The sequence below is a fragment of the Halichoerus grypus genome, chromosome 8, assembly GCF_964656455.1.
Source record: "Halichoerus grypus chromosome 8, mHalGry1.hap1.1, whole genome shotgun sequence".
Classification (NCBI taxonomy): Eukaryota; Metazoa; Chordata; class Mammalia; order Carnivora; family Phocidae; genus Halichoerus; species Halichoerus grypus.
This window is the reverse complement of record NC_135719.1, coordinates 97,706,771-97,722,927: the sequence shown is the minus strand read 5'-3', so window position 1 is coordinate 97,722,927 and position 16,157 is coordinate 97,706,771. Positions and strand designations below refer to the sequence as shown.

The 16,157-nt window shown below is 35.0% G+C and overlaps 1 pseudogene; it reads right to left on the bottom strand.

The window, feature by feature from the left end:
- Positions 1-1,648: 1,648 nt before the first annotated feature.
- On the bottom strand, positions 1,649-2,230 carry LOC118553940 (ribosomal biogenesis factor pseudogene; annotated as a pseudogene).
- Between the last annotated feature and the right edge of the window lie 13,927 nt (positions 2,231-16,157).

The window sequence follows — 16,157 nt, the reverse complement described above, 5'->3', positions numbered from 1 at the left end:
GCTGGGCTATTTTGTTCCATTGATCTATGTGTCTGTTTTTGTGCCAGTACCATACTGTCTTGATGACAGCTTTGTAATAGAGCTTGAAGTCTGGAATTGTGATGCTTTGCCACCAGCTTTGCTTTTCTTTTTCAACATTCCTCTGGCTATTCAGGGTCTTTTCTTGTTCCATACTAATTTTAGGATTATTTGCTCCATTTCTTTGAAAAAAGTTGATGGTATTTTGATAGGGATTGCATTAAATGTGTAGAATGCTCTAGGTAGCATAGACCTTTTCAAAATATTTGTTCTTCCAATCCATGAGCATGGAACGTTTTTCCATTTCTTTTTGTCTTCCTCAATTCCTTTCATGAGTATTTTATAGTTTTCTGAGTATAGATCCTTTGCCTCTTTGGTTAGATTTATTCCTAGGTATCTTATGGTTTTGGGTGCAATTGTAAATGGGATCAACTCCTTAATTTCTCCTTCTTCTGTCCTGTTGGTGTATAGAAATGCAACTGATTTCTGTGCATTGATTTTTATATCCTGCCACTTTACTGAATTCATATGAGTTCTAACAGTTTTGGGGTGGAGTCTTTTGGGTTTTTCACATAAAGTATCATATCTGCAAAAAGTGAGAGTTTCACTTCTTTGCCAATGTGGATGCCTTTTATTTCTTTTTATTGTCTGATTGCTGAGGCTAGGACTTCTAGTACTATGTTGAATAGCAGTGGTGATAGTGGACATCCCTGCCATGTTCCTGAGCTTAGGGGAAAAGTTCTCAGTTTTTCCCCATTGAGTATGATATTTGCTGTGGGTTTTTCATAGATGGCTTTTATGATATTGAGGTATGTACTCTCCATCCCTACACTGTGAAGAGTTTTAATCAGGACAGGATGCTGTACTTTGTCAAATGCTTTTTTTCTGCATCTATTGAGAGGATCATATGGTTCTTGTTCAGTCTTTTATTAATGTATTGTACCACATTGATTTGCAGATGTTGAACCAACCTTGCAGCCCAGGGATAAATCCCACTTGGTCGTAGTGAATAATCCTTTTAATGTACTGTTGGATCCTATTGGCTAGTATTTTGGTGAGAATTTTGACATCCATGTTCATCAGGGATATTACTCTGTAGTTGTCCTTTTTGATGGGGTCTTTGTCTGGTTTTGGGATCAAGGTAATGCTGGCCTCATAAAATGAGTTTGGAAGTTTTCCTTCCTTTTCTATTCTTTGAAACAGCTTCAGAAGAATAGGTATTAATTCTTCTTTAAATGTTTGGTAGAATTCCCCTGCGAAGCCATCTCGTACCAGGCTCTTGTTTGTCAGGAGATTTTCGATTACTGCTTCAATTCCCTTTATACTTCTCTAGGAATGCATCCATTTCTTCCAGATTATCTAATTTGCTGGCATATAGCTGCTCATAATATATTCTTATAATTGTATTTCTGTGGTGTTGGTTGTGATCTCTCCTCTTTCATTCATGATTTTATTTATTTGGGTCATTTCTCTTTTCTTTTTGATAATCTGGCCAGGGGTTTATCAATCTTGTTAATTCTTTCAAAGAACCAGCTCCTAGTTTCGTTGATCGGTTCTACTGTTCTTTTGGTTTCTATTTCATTGATTTCTGCTCTGACCTTTATTATTTCTCTTCTCCTGCTGGGTTTAGGCTTTATTTGCTGTTTTTTCTCTAGCTCCTTTAGGTGTAGGGTTAGGTTGTGTACTTGAGACCTTTCTTGTTTCTTGAGAAAGGCTTGTATTGCTATATACTTTCCTTTTAGGACCGCCTTTGCTGCATCCCAAAGATTTTGAACAGTTGTGTTTTCATTTTCATTTGTTTCCATGAATTTTTTTAATTCTTTAATTTCCTGGTTGACCCATTCATTTTTTTTGTATAAAACATTTAATTTATTGGTCTTTTTGGGGTATCTGCTGTATCTCCAGTGTATTACAACTGAGCCATTAATTTTGTCACTTCATCAACATTAACTGGTTCGTTTTCATGACACTGCTGAGGAATCAGCTGTTTCTGCAAAGATTCAAGGGAAAGGCCTTTTGAGAAATGGGCAAGTTCCTTTTGTATATCCACAAAAGCTTTCTTCACTCTGTTAACTTTTTCATCATTCACAGTTTTATCTTCTTAAGATTAGTGGTAACTGGTTTTGCTTTGTTTTTAGACTTAAAGTTTTTTTTGGCTGGCTATATGAAATACATTCCTGGACTTCTGTCCTCTTAGTTTGTTCTTGGCCATTGTCTTCAATACCCTCATGCAGCAACTCACGCTCCAGCTGACACCATCTACACAGAGAAGATCTTTTTTTTAGTAGGATGCTCTTTAGCTTCCATATATTTGAGTTCTTTCCAAATTTCCTCTTGTGATTGAGTTATAGTTTCAAAGCATTGTGGTCCAAAAATATGCAGGGAATGATCCCAGTCTTTTGGTACCGGTTGAGACCTGATTTGTGACCCAGGATGTGATCTATTCTGGAGAATGTTCCATGTGTACTAGAGAATAATGTGTATTCTGTTGATTTGGGATGGAATGTTCTGAATATACCTGTGAAGTCCATCTGGTCCAGTGTGTCATTTAAAGCCTTTATTTCCTTGTTGATCTTTTGCTTAGATGATCTGTCCATTTCAGTGAGGGGCGTGTTAAAGTCCCCTACTATTATTGTATTGTTGTCAATATGTTTCTTTGCTTTTGTTATTGGCTTATATAATTGGCTGCTCCCATGTTAGGGGCCTAGATATTTAAAATTGTTAGATCTTCTTCTTGGACAGACCCTTTAAGTATGATGTAGTGTCCTTCCTCATCTCTTATTATAGTCTTTGGTTTAAAATCTAATTTGTCTAATGATTGCCACCCCAGCTTTCTTTTGATGTCCATTAGCATGGTAAATGGTTTTCCACTCCCTCACTTTCAATCTGGAGGTGTCTTTGGGTCTAAAATGAGTCTCTTGCAGACAGCATATATCTTTAAATGACAACCCTAAGGAAGGGAGTAATGGGAGCACCTTGGGTCTTGGTGTAGTCAATGATGTACTGTGGTCCTCAAATATCCCTTCAGGGCTAAGGATGGTTTTTTGCAGGGCTAAGAATGGTTTTTTGCAGGTCTGAAAACTCTACAGGCTGACGTGCTAATGTGAGATCTCTGAATAGAAAAGCCTTACCCAAATCACAACCCATTCTGGGGAGAGCCTAGATTCAAGACTGGTAGAGGGGAGGGTATAACTGTCCCCTCATTCCACATCCAGGAAAATTCTAAATTCATATCCAGACCTTCAAAGCTTTATAAGTGAAGAAGTGAGTCCTGCATGTGATGGTATCTTCCTTCTCTGCCCACTACTCTTTCTTTCTCTTTGCCTTCCACAAGTATTGATCACAAAAGCTCTGATAAGCTTGGCTTACTGATTTCTATTTCAGCATTGACAATGGTGCTCACTTTAGTTAGGCTCCTCTGAATCCTTCTTTTGACTGGACCTCAGCTTGACCTCTGTCCTTGGCCAATTCATCCACTTTTAGCAATAATTCTGCCAGATCCAACAGTTTAGCTGAAATTCCTCAACCTTGGTGTCTGATCACATTTCTCACCTCTCACTCTCAGTATCTATGCTTTACCAAGTCATGGTATGCCTTACAAAGAATCCTATGTCAGTTTAAGAATTACCCTAAAGCTACATTTTTAGAATTGGACTCAATGTAGTAAAAGATTAAAAGTTTACAAACCCATGAGTGACATAATCAGAACCATGTTCTAGATCATTATGTAAGTGGCATATGTAAAATGACTCAGATGAGGGCACTTAGGGAGAAACTGCACATAACCCACACCCATATATATACACACACACTTATAATGTATAATGATGTAATATATAAATACATACATGTGCTTATTTTTGAAATTTATGATGAGCACATTCTTATATTAGAATATTTAGATCTACAGAACTACATTAACTTAAATATTTAAAAATTGAAATTAATGCTGTTATAATCCAAAGGCCTTGGTTTCATTTCACTAGTTTTACATCTACTGGTGTTTGTATTTGATTGTATACAATTATTTCTATTGTGGGGTAAGAACACTTAACATGAGATTTACCCTTTTAAAAGATTTTTAAATGTATAATACAGTATTGTTAACTATATGCAAAATGTCTCATACCAGATCTCTAGAATTTATTCATCTTGGGCAACTGAAATTTTATACCCATTGTATACCAACTCCCTATTTCTTCACCCCAGACCCTCACAATTATCATTCTACTGTTTTTATAGATTTAATTTAAATGATGCTTCACATAAAGGGAATCATGCAGTATTTGTATTTCTGTGACTTGTTTACTTTGCTTAGCATAACGTCACCCATGTTCATCCATCTTGTTATATATGGCAGGATTTCCTTTTTTTTAAAAAAAGGTCTATTTATTTTGAGTAAGGGAAAGGTGGGACTAGGTAGGGAGAGATAGGTAAGGGGCCATGGGATCAGGCTTACAAAATTCAAAAATGTGGGAGATGAAAGGAAACCAGAGAGAAGGAAACAAACCAGACCATTCTGTCCTAGGTGTCAGAGGTGGGGTCTTGTTATAACAGCTACTTGTGACCAACTAAGAATTATGGACCCTAAAAAGAAAGGAAGATACTAGTCCTTTTAGGAAGGACTAGTATCACTAGTCCTTACTCGATGGTGCTATCAATAGAGATGTTAAAAGATTTAAGTTCCCTGGTTAGCTTTCTATAAAAGATATCGCTAAAAGCTCTCAGTGGCAACCATGTTGGGACTCCTCTCACTCCTGAGAGCTTTTTTTCTGTAACCTTGCTTAATAAACTTCTATCACTTTACTCATTCTCCTTTGTCCGTGAGATTCATTCTTCAACTCCATGCAACAAGAACCTAGCTCTCCCACATCAATTTTAGAGAAAGAGAGAGAGAAAGAACATGAATGAGAGTGAAGAGTAGAGGGAGAGGGAGAGAAGCTCAAGCAGGCTCCCCCCACAGACCATGGAGCCTGACATGGGGCTTGACCTTAAGACCCTGAGATCATGATCTGAGCTGAAATCAAGAGTTGCATGCTTAACTGACTGAGCCACCCAGGCACCCCAGGATTTCCTTCTTTTTTAAGGGTAAATAATATATGTGTGTGTGTGTGTTTTGTGTGTCATACTTTCTTTTTCCATTGATGGAAACTTAGATTGTTTCCATATTGCGGCTATTTTAAATTCTTTTTTAATAAATACCCTGAATTGGGATTGCTGTTCCATGTGGCAGTCTTATTTCTAATATTTTGAGACACCTAAATACTGTTTTCCATAGTGGTTGTACCATTTTATATTCCCATTAACAGTGTACCAGTTTTCTAGTTTCTCTAATTCCTCACCCAAACTTTTTTTGACAGTATTTATCCTAATAAAGAGATGCAATAGTGTCTCATTGCAGTTTTGGTTCCATTTCCATGAGTAACAGTGATATTATACACCTTTTATTTTACCTGTTGGTCTTTGTATGTCTTTCAAGAAATTTCTATAAGTTCCTTTGCCTAGTTTTAATTGGATTATTAGATTTTCTCTGCCATCTACTTATAGGAGTCCTTTATATATTTTGGAAATTAACCATTTATCAGAAACAGGTTTTGCAAATATTTTTTCATACTACAGCTTGGTTTTCATTCTGTTTCATTTGCTGCATGGAAGCTTTATAGTTTTATGTAATCACACATGTTTTTGCTATAGTTGTCTGTGCTTTTGGTGTACTATCCATGAAATCACTGCCAAGACCAATGTCATGAAGCATTTCTCTTAACCTTTCGTCCAGGAATTTTATAATTTCAGGTCCTACTTTTAAGTCTTTAATTAATTTTGAGTTATTTTTTGTGGATAGTGTAAGATAAGGGTCCAAATAAATTTTTTTCCATGTGGATATCCAGCTTCCTGACATTCTCTGTTGAAGAAACTATCCTTTCCCCACTGTGTATTCCATATCTAGTTTAATAAAGACTTAAAATATATAAAAATTATTTTTTTAATGCCACAGAAATAGAAAGGATAATAAGAGACTAATTTGAACAATTAAATTCCATAAAATAGATAATCTGGAAGAAATGAATAAACTCTTAGAAACATATAACCTACTAAGACTAAATCATGAATAAATAGAACATCTGAACAGCTTTATAAGAGATTAAATTAGTAATCCCAAACCCACCAAAAAAAGATCATCCCAGGACCAAATGGCTTCACGGATGAATTCTACCAAACATTTAAAGAAGAAAAAAGGCTACACTTTTCAGTCTTCCAAAAATTTTAAGAGAAAGAAAAACTTACAAACTCATTGTATGAGCTCAGCAACACCCTGGTATCAAAGCTAGATAAAGACAACACAAGAAATGAAAACAAGTTAATATCCCTGATAAATACACATCGAAAAATCCTCAACAAAATACCAGCAAATTGAATTCAACAGTACATAAAAAAGATCAAATACAATGACTAAGAGGGATTGATCCCTGGGATACAAGGATGGCTCAACATACACAAAGCAATTATTTAATATACCACATTAACAGAAGATAAAAATTACTTAATCATTTTAATATATACATAAAAACATTTGATAAAATTTGACACCCTTTCATAATAAAAACTGAACAACTAGGAATAGAGGGAAATTGCTTCAAAATATTAAAAGCAATATAAGAAAATCCTACAACTAGCATCATATGCAATGATGAAAAGTTAAAAGCTTCTCCTCCCATTTCAAGAACATGACAAGCATGCCTACTCTCACCACTTCTATTCAACATAGTACTGGTGAATCTAGATAGAGTACTTAGGCCACAAAAAGAAAGGGTATTCAAAACAAAAAGGAGAAAGTAAAATTGCTTTTGTTTTCAGATGACTTGATCTTAAATATAAAAACCTTAAAGACTCTTCATCCCCACACTAGCCAAAGAAAGATCTGTTAGACGAATTGAATAATGTAGCAGTATATAAGAAAAATCAATGTACAAAAATCAGTTGCATTACCACACACTAACAATGAATTATCTGAATAGAAAATTAAAAAAATAATTTCATTTATAATAGAAACAAAAATAATAAAATACTTAGGAATAAAGTGAACTAAGGTGTGAAAGACTTGTACACTGAAAACTACAACTATTGATGAAAGAATTTAAAGAGAACACAAAAAATGGAAAGACACTCCACAGTACCAGCCCAAAAAAAGTGACATAGGAGGCTGCTAAACTCCATTCCTCCCACAGACACATCAAATATAGACTACAAGTGGATTACATTTACTTCTGAAAGAAATCCAGGAACTTGTTGAGCAACTCCTAAACAAGAAAATACCCACAACCAAATGGATAGGAAAGTCTGAGACATACTTTCCCCATGAACCCCACCCTCAGCCCAGTGACATACAATGGGAGTGAATACACAATTCCCTGAAGGGCAAAAAACTTGGATCCAAAATATAGTGCCCAACTTTTAAGACTTTTAACTGAGAGACAGGCCTCCAAATCATCTAGCTCTGACAGCCAATGGGATTTGTATCCTGGAAACCCACTAGACTATAGAAAAGAATATAACACTACTTAACAAGCTCTCAAGAACCTCCCCCAGGGCTCACCATAAAGGGAGCAGACAGAAATTCCCAGTCTTTCCCAGAAAGAGGCCTATTTCCATATTTTAAAAGCTGTGCCTGAGGGTACAGCACCTTATTTTACACACATTTAAGAGCTGACTGTAATCTTCCCTAGACACAGTTTAGGCCTCAGGGACCGTTTCTACATTTCTACTTCACCAAGTTCCTCATTGACAAGAACAGCTGTGTGGTGAAGCGGTATGGTCCCGCGGAAGAGCCCCTGGTAATAGAGAAGGACTTGCCCTGCTACTTCTAGCTCCACAAGTATATGTAGTCCCCCCCCACCCACCCCCATCCACACCCCTGCTTGGAGCCTTACATCTGGCACCCATGATGGTCTGCCTAAAAATCAGCCTGCTGGTGGGGCAGATCCAAGAACCTGGGGTGCATCACCCCCTCCACATTCCTCAGTCTGTCTGGAGACTTGGCGCACCCCGCCCCCACCCCTGGTTATCTTGTGGGAATAAAACATTCAAATTGGAAAAAAAAAAAATAGGGGCTGACTGTAATCATCCCCCAACAAACTCACCATTTCCACATTCTTCTTATAGCTTATAGTTCAAAATCACCTACATTTCCATGGAAGGAGCTTGTACACATGAGTGATGCCTTGCTCTTACAGGTATAACACCTTGAGAACTGGCTCTGGTGACCAGTGGGGCAGCATTTGCTGGTCCTACAGAACTATAGCAAACAAACAAACAAACAACAATAAAAGGCCAGTTCTAAACTGGCAAGGGCTCAGTACAGAAAGAACAGAAAGAAATGCCCATCTCCCTATCTTTCCTTGAAAGAGATCTCTCTATATACTTCAAAAGCTGCTGCTTGAGGGTCTGGTTTCCATAGAAACTGCATTTTGAGGCTGACTGAAGTCCTCTGTTTGGGACACTTACAGGTCTTGCCACACCCTCAACTAAGAACAAAGAAAGTGGTATATACAATCACAAAGGTTTGAGAGACACCCAATAAATCAGGCCAGGCTGAACAATAAGGTCTATCTCCTACAAAAGACCATTCTGTCAAGAGAGGCAAGGTGGGGTTTTAACACATTTTAACACATTTGCAGAAATCAATACAGAGAGTTGAGGAAAGTGAAGATATAGAGGAATGTGTTTCTCAACAAAAGAACATAAAACGCCAGGAAAAAGACCTTAATGAAACAGATAGAAGTGATTTCCATGATAAAGAGTTCAAAATAATGGTCATAAAGATGCTCACTGAGGTCGGGAGGAAAATGTTGGACTAAAGTAAGAATTTCAACAGAGACTAAAAATAGAAGAAAGTAAAGTACCCAAGTGCTGAAAAATACAGTAACTAAAACAAAAACAAAAACAAAAAACTGAATAGAGAGGTCTAACAGCAGACTAAATCAAATGGAAGAAAAAAAATCAGCAAACAGAGTGGAAAACATCTAATCAGAAGAAAAAAAATGAAATGAATGAAAAAGAGTGAAGATAAATTGAGGGACTTATGAGATGCCACAAAAAGGCCAATGTACACTTTATAGATATCCCAGAAGGAAAAGAGAGAGAAAAGAGGGTAGAAAACTTATTCAAATATATTATGACAAAAACTTCCCTAACCTGGAGAAAGAGAGATATCCAGATCCAGGAAACACAGAAAATTTCAATTAGGATGAATCTAAACATATTCACACTAAGAAACATTATAATTAAATTGTCAAATGTTAAAGACAAGGAGAGAACCTTAAAGTAGCAAGAGAAAACAACTTGTTATGTACAAGGGAACTACCAGAAGACTATCAGCAAATTTTTTAGCTGAAACCTTGCAGGCCAGAATGAGTTGCATGATGTATCCAAAGACATGAAAGGAAAAAACAAAAACAAAAACAAAAAACCTGCCAATCAACAATACTCTACCCAGCAAACATATCCTTCAGAATTAAAAGGTAGAATTTTCCAGACAATTATAGCTGAAGTGGTTCATCACCACTAGACCAGCCTTACAAGAAATATTAAAGTGAGTTCTTCAAGCTGAAATAACATGAATAACAACAACAAAAAAACCCACATAAAATGTATCAATTTAATATAGTAAATATAGTTAAATTCAGAATACTACAGTGTTGAAATGGTGTTGTATTAATCACATATAACTCTACTATAAAGGTTAAAACTCAGAAATATTAAAATAATTCTAATTATAATATTTCATTAATGACACACAAGGTAAAAATGTGTAAATTATAAAATTAAAAATAAAACATGGAGAGAAAGAATGTAGAACTGTAGTATGTGTTCAAAGTTAAATTGCTACCAGTTAACAATAGACTATTATAGACCCAGTGTAACGCAAACAAAAACCTATAGTGGATACACAAAAGATAAAGAGAAAAAATCTAAGCATACTACTACCGAAAATGATCAAATCAAAAACCTAAAGAACAGGAGAGGAAAAAAGGAAGAAAGTAATCACTACAAACATAAAACAATTAACAAAATGACAATAGTAAGTCCATACCTATCAATAATTACTTTAAATGTAAATGGACAAAATTCTCCAGTCAAGGGACAGAGTGGCTGATGGATAAAAATATAAGACCCAACTATACGCTGACTATATGAGACTTATGTTAGCTGTAAAGACACACACACCCTGAAAATGAATAGAAAAAGATACTGCATGCAAATGAAAACTTGAAGAAAGCTGGAATAACTATACTTATATCAAAATAGACTTAAGGGGTGCCTGGGTGGCTCAGTCGTTAAGTGTCTGTCTTCGGCTCAGGTCATAATCCCAGGGTCCCTGGGATCGAGCCCCACATTGGGCTCCCTGCTCAGCAGGAAGCCTGCTTCTCCCTCCCCCACCCCCCCGCTTGTGTTCCCTCTCTCGCTGTGTCTCTCTGTCAAATAAATAAACAAAATCTTAAAAAAAAAAAAAAGTGGAAAACTCACAAATATGTGGATATTAACCAACATGCTATTGACTAATCTATGGGTCAAAAAAGAAATCAAAGAATATCAGAATTTTCTTAAGACAAATGAAAATACAACTTACTAAAACTTTGGGCTACACTGAAAGCAGTTCTAAGAAAGATATTCATAGAAATAAATGCCTATGTTAAGAAAAAAGAAAGAGCTCAAATAACCTAATTTTCCATCTCAAGGAACTTAAAGAAGAGCAAACTAAGAGCAGAGTTAGTAGAAGAAAGAAAGAAATTTAGAGGGAAAGTAAAGGACACAGAGATAAATAAATAAATAAATAAATAAATAAATAAATAAATAAATAAAAATAAATAAAGCAATAGAACTCGTTTTTTTTAAGTAAACAAAATAGACAAACCTTTACTTAGAGTTAATAAGAAAAAAGAGTACTTAATAAAGTTATAAATAAAGGATGAGTCATTACAACAGATACCACAGAAATACAAAAGATCATAAGACACTACTGTGGAGTGTTGATTGCAAAAAAATTTACAACCTAGAGTGGATAAATTTCTAGAAAAATGTAACCTATGAAGACTGAATCATGAATAAGTATAAAAATCCGAACATACCAATTATTTGTAAGGAGAGTAACCAGTAATTAGAAAACTCCCAACATAGAAAAGTCTAGGACCAAGTGGCTTCAGGGTGAATTTTACCAAACATTTAAGGAAGAATTAATAACATTCTTTCTCAAACTCTTCCAAAACAAATAGAAGAGGGAAAAGTACTTCCAAACTCATTTATGGAGGACAACATGATATTGATTCTAAAACAATAAATGTTATCAAGCTAAATTCAACAATATGTTAAAGAGATCATATACCATGATCAAATGGGATTTATTTCAGGGATGCAAGAATGGTTCAACATCCACCAATCAATCAATGTGATACACCACAATAACAAGAAGCAGCATAAAAATCATGATTATCTCAAAAGATTCAGAGAAACACATTTGACAAATTTCAACAATCCTTCATGATTTTAAAAGCCCCCAAAAAACTGTGTAGAGGAAACATAACATAATAAAGACCGTATATGATAAACCACAGCTAACATCATCAACTATGAAAAGCTCAAAGATTTTACTCTAAAATCAGGAAGACAAGGATGTCCACTCTCACCACTTTAATTCCATATAGTTTTGGAAGTCCTACCTAGAACAATTAGATGGGGGGGGGGGAAGGCATCTAAATAGAAAAGTAAAAACTGTTTCTTTTTGCAGATGATATATTGCATATAGAAAACCCTAAAGACTCCATCAAAAAAAAAAAAAAACGGTTAAAACTAATAAATAAATTCAGTAAAGTTTCAGGATATAAAATCAATATACAAAATCATTTGTGTTTCTCTACACTAACAATGAACTATCAGAAAAAGAAACTTTAAAAATAATCTCATTTATAATTGCATCAGAAGGACTAAAATACATGGGAATAAATTTAACCAAGGGGATGAAAAATCTGTACAATGAAAACTATAAGATATTGATGAAGAAAATTAAAGACTACACGAAAAAATGGAAGTATATTTTGTGTTCACGAATTGGAAGAATATTGTTAAAATGTCCATACCACCTAAGGCAATCTACAGATTCAATGCAGTCCCTATCCAAATTCCAATGGCATTTTTCACAACAATAGAAAAACAATCCTAACATTTGTATGGAACTGCCTAAGACCCTTGAAACCCAAAGCAATCTTGAGAAGGAATAACAAAGCTGAAGGCATTATAATTTCTGATTTCAAACTATATTACAAAGCTTTCGTAATCAAAACTGTATGGTTTGGGCACAAAAATAGACCCATAGATCAATGGAACAGAAGAGAACTCATCAAAAGGCCCAAGAATATAGAAACTAGAAGATAAAGTCTCTTTAATAAATGCAAACACATGCAAAATAATGGAACTACCCCTGTCTTATACCATAGGAAAAAACTCAAAATGGATTGCAAACTTGAATATAAGACCTAAAACCATAAAACTCCTAATAGAAAACATAGGGGAAAGCTCCTTAACTTTGTCTGGTCTTGGCAATGTTGTTTTTGACTTGACACAAAAGCAAAGACAACAAAAGCAAAAACTAACAAATGGGACTACATCAAACTATAAACTGCGTGGAAAAGAAATCTACCAACAAAATGAAAAGGCAACATGGTATGGGAGAAAATATTTGCAAATCATAAAACTGATAATACCCCAAATATTTAAAGAACTCAGTACACCTCAACAGCAATAAATAACCAAATTAAAAATGGGCAGAACTGAATAGACATTTTTCAAATATAGCAAACAAATGGTCACCAGGTACATGAACAGATGCTCAATATAACTAATCATCAGTAAAATGGAAATCCAAAACACAGTGAGATGTCATCTTACACATACCAAAATAGCTGTCATCAAAAGACAAGATATAACAGGTGCTGGTGAGGATGTCAGACAAAGGGAAACCTTGTGCATGTTGGTGTGAATGTAAACTTGTATAACCACTAAGGAAAAGAGTATGGAGTTTTCTCAAAAAATTGAAAATAGAACTACCTAATCATCTAGTTATCACATTCCTGGGTCTATACCCAAAGTAATTGAAAATAGTATTTTAAAGAGGTATCTGCACTTTGAAGCTCATTACAATATTATTCACAACAGACAAGGGTTGGAAGCTATCTAAATGTCCAGTGATGGATGAATGGATAAAGAAAATGTGGCATATACTTCCAGTGGAATATTACAGAGTCAGGAGAAATCTTGACATTTAGGATGGACCTTGAGGGCCTTATGCTAAGGGAAATAAGCCAGACAAAGACAAATATTGCAAGGTATCACTTATATGTGGAATTAAAAAATGAAGAAGAAAGTCAAACTCACAAAACAAGAAGTAGAAAAATGATTCTCAGGGTTGGAAGTTGAGGGAAATAGGGAGAGTTGGTAGAGGGTATATACTTTCAGCTACAAGGTTTTAGTACCTAATATAAAACATAATGACTATAGTTGGTAACACTATATTATATAATTAAAATCTGCTGAATGTTGAACTTAAATATTCTCACCAAAACTTTTTTGAAAAGGATAAATATGTGAGGTGATAGATTTGTTATTTAGATGGGAAGAAATCCTTCCCAATATATACATATATCAAATCACACAATGATAGAAATGTTACAACTTTGTTAATTATACCTCAATAAAGTTGAAATTAAAAAAAAAAAAAGACATCCTGTGTTTGTGGACTGAAGACTTCATATTGCTAAAACGTCCATACTATCCAAAGCAACTGACAGATTCAATGGAATCTCTAAGCAATGGCCTTTTTTACAGAAAAAAAAAAAAAATCCTAAAATTCATATGGAACCAAAAGTACCCCAAATTTTAATCTGACTGTAATACAAGGGAAATTATTTAGTCTCTTAAAAGAAATCTACAAATAACTTATAGCAAACATCACTTATTTCTGAATTCTTTGAAAGTTACATTCATGAGATCATAAAAGTAAGGATGCTTAACCATCATTTCTATGAAGTACTTTGCTAGAATTCTAAATAATACATCTAATGAAGCATGTTCTAAAAACTCTAAGAAGAGGGGCGCCTGGGTGGCTCAGTTGGTTAAGCGACTGCCTTCGGCTCAGGTCATGATCCTGGAGTCCCTGGATCGAGTCCCACATCGGGCTCCCTGCTCAGCAAGGAGCCTGCTTCTCCCTCTGACCCTCTCCCCTCTCATGTGCTCTCTCTCTCTCATTCTCTCTGTCTCAAATAAATAAATAAAATCTTTAAAAAAAAATAAAAAAATAAAAAAAATAAAAACTCTAAGAAGAAACTTTTGATACTATTGAGATTAAAGAAAATTTGAATCCAAGAAGGGAATACGCCATGTTCATAGATTTGAACACTCACAATTATAAATCTGCCATGTCGCTCTATGTGGATATATATTCAGTGTGATCCTAGCATGGTGTTGTTATTGATAATGTTCTGTTTTTCATGGAAACTGAAAATTGTAACATTTATATGGAAATGTCAAGGATCAAGAAGAGCCAATATAGGTTTGGAAAAGATCAAAGTTGGAGAACTTACATTTCAGATATCTACAACAATTAAAACAGTAATAATAAAAGGAGGGACAGAAAGACTAATGCAACACAATGGACAGTCTTGAAATAAACATATAAATATATAGTCAACCTATTTGTAAATAAGCTGATGTTGCAAATAAGTGGGAGGAAATGGTCTTTCAATAATTCGCTTTTGTGGGGCACCTGGGTGCCTCAGTCGGTTTAAGCGGCTGTCTTTGGCTCAGGTCATGATCCCAGGGTCCTGGGATTGAGTCCTGCATCAGGCTCCCTGCTCGGCGGGGAGCCTGCTTCTCCCTCTCCCTCTGCCTGCCTCTCTGCCTACTTGTGCTCTCTATCTCTCTGTCAAATAAATAAATAAAATCTTTAAAAAAATTAGTTTTTGTTTTAATTGGATATGCACATGGATGAAAATGAAGCTTGGATCCCACCTTACACCATATTAAAAAAATAAATTCCAGATGATGCTTTAAATATGAAAGATAACACAATCTTCCAGAAGATAATGACAAATATGTTCATTAACTTGAAGAGGGAAAAAGTCATTTAAACATGACACATAATTTATCCACAAAAAAGGGGGGAAAATCAATAAACTGGGGTAAATTACAAACTTCTCTGTGAATTAAAAGAGATCCTTACAAGAGTGAAAGGACAAGCCACAGAATGGAGCCTTTGGCAATACATATGGCCACAAAAGCCTCAATATAAATATGCAAAAGTATGGGACAAAAGGATATCCAAATCGTTAATTTTATGAGTGATGAGAGAAATGTACATTAAACCACAGTGGGACACACTTACATACTCACTGGAATGACAAATATCTTTAAAGAGCAGTAAAACTGCAAGCATTGTTGATGCTATGGAGAAACCGAATTTTTCATATATTGCTGCTGGCAGTACAACGTGTTACAAGCACTTTGGAAAAATTACTTGGCAATATATTAAAGTTCAATATCTACATAAGGTATTGCCCAGCTATTCTCTACTTGAAATACACCTTACAGAAATCATTACAGACATGGAAAACTTATGATAGAAGTCAAAACAGTTGCTACCTTTCAGTGGAAGGGTTAAAGGAATAATTCTGGTTTACAGTTGATATTCTATTTGTTGGGTCATAGTTGCTTACTTTGTAACAATTTTTAAGTTGTAAGCTTCTAATTTATATATAATTTCAAAAATATGTCCATTAAGAAAAAAGAGATGAGAACTTGAGACATTACATAAATACAGTGTGTGGAATTTCATCATAATTTGAACAAATCAGCTATCAAACATTTCTTAGATAACTGCTGTGACTACGAACAACAACTAAATTTGAAGGTACTAAAGGGATATTTTTAAAGAGTGAAAATTGTGTTCCATTACTTTTTTTTTGTTTTTTATTATGTTAATCGCCATACATTACATCATTAGTTTTTGATGTAGTGTTCCATGATTCATTGTTTGCGTATAACACCCAGTGCTCCATGCCCTCTTTAATACCCATCACCAGGCTAACCCATCC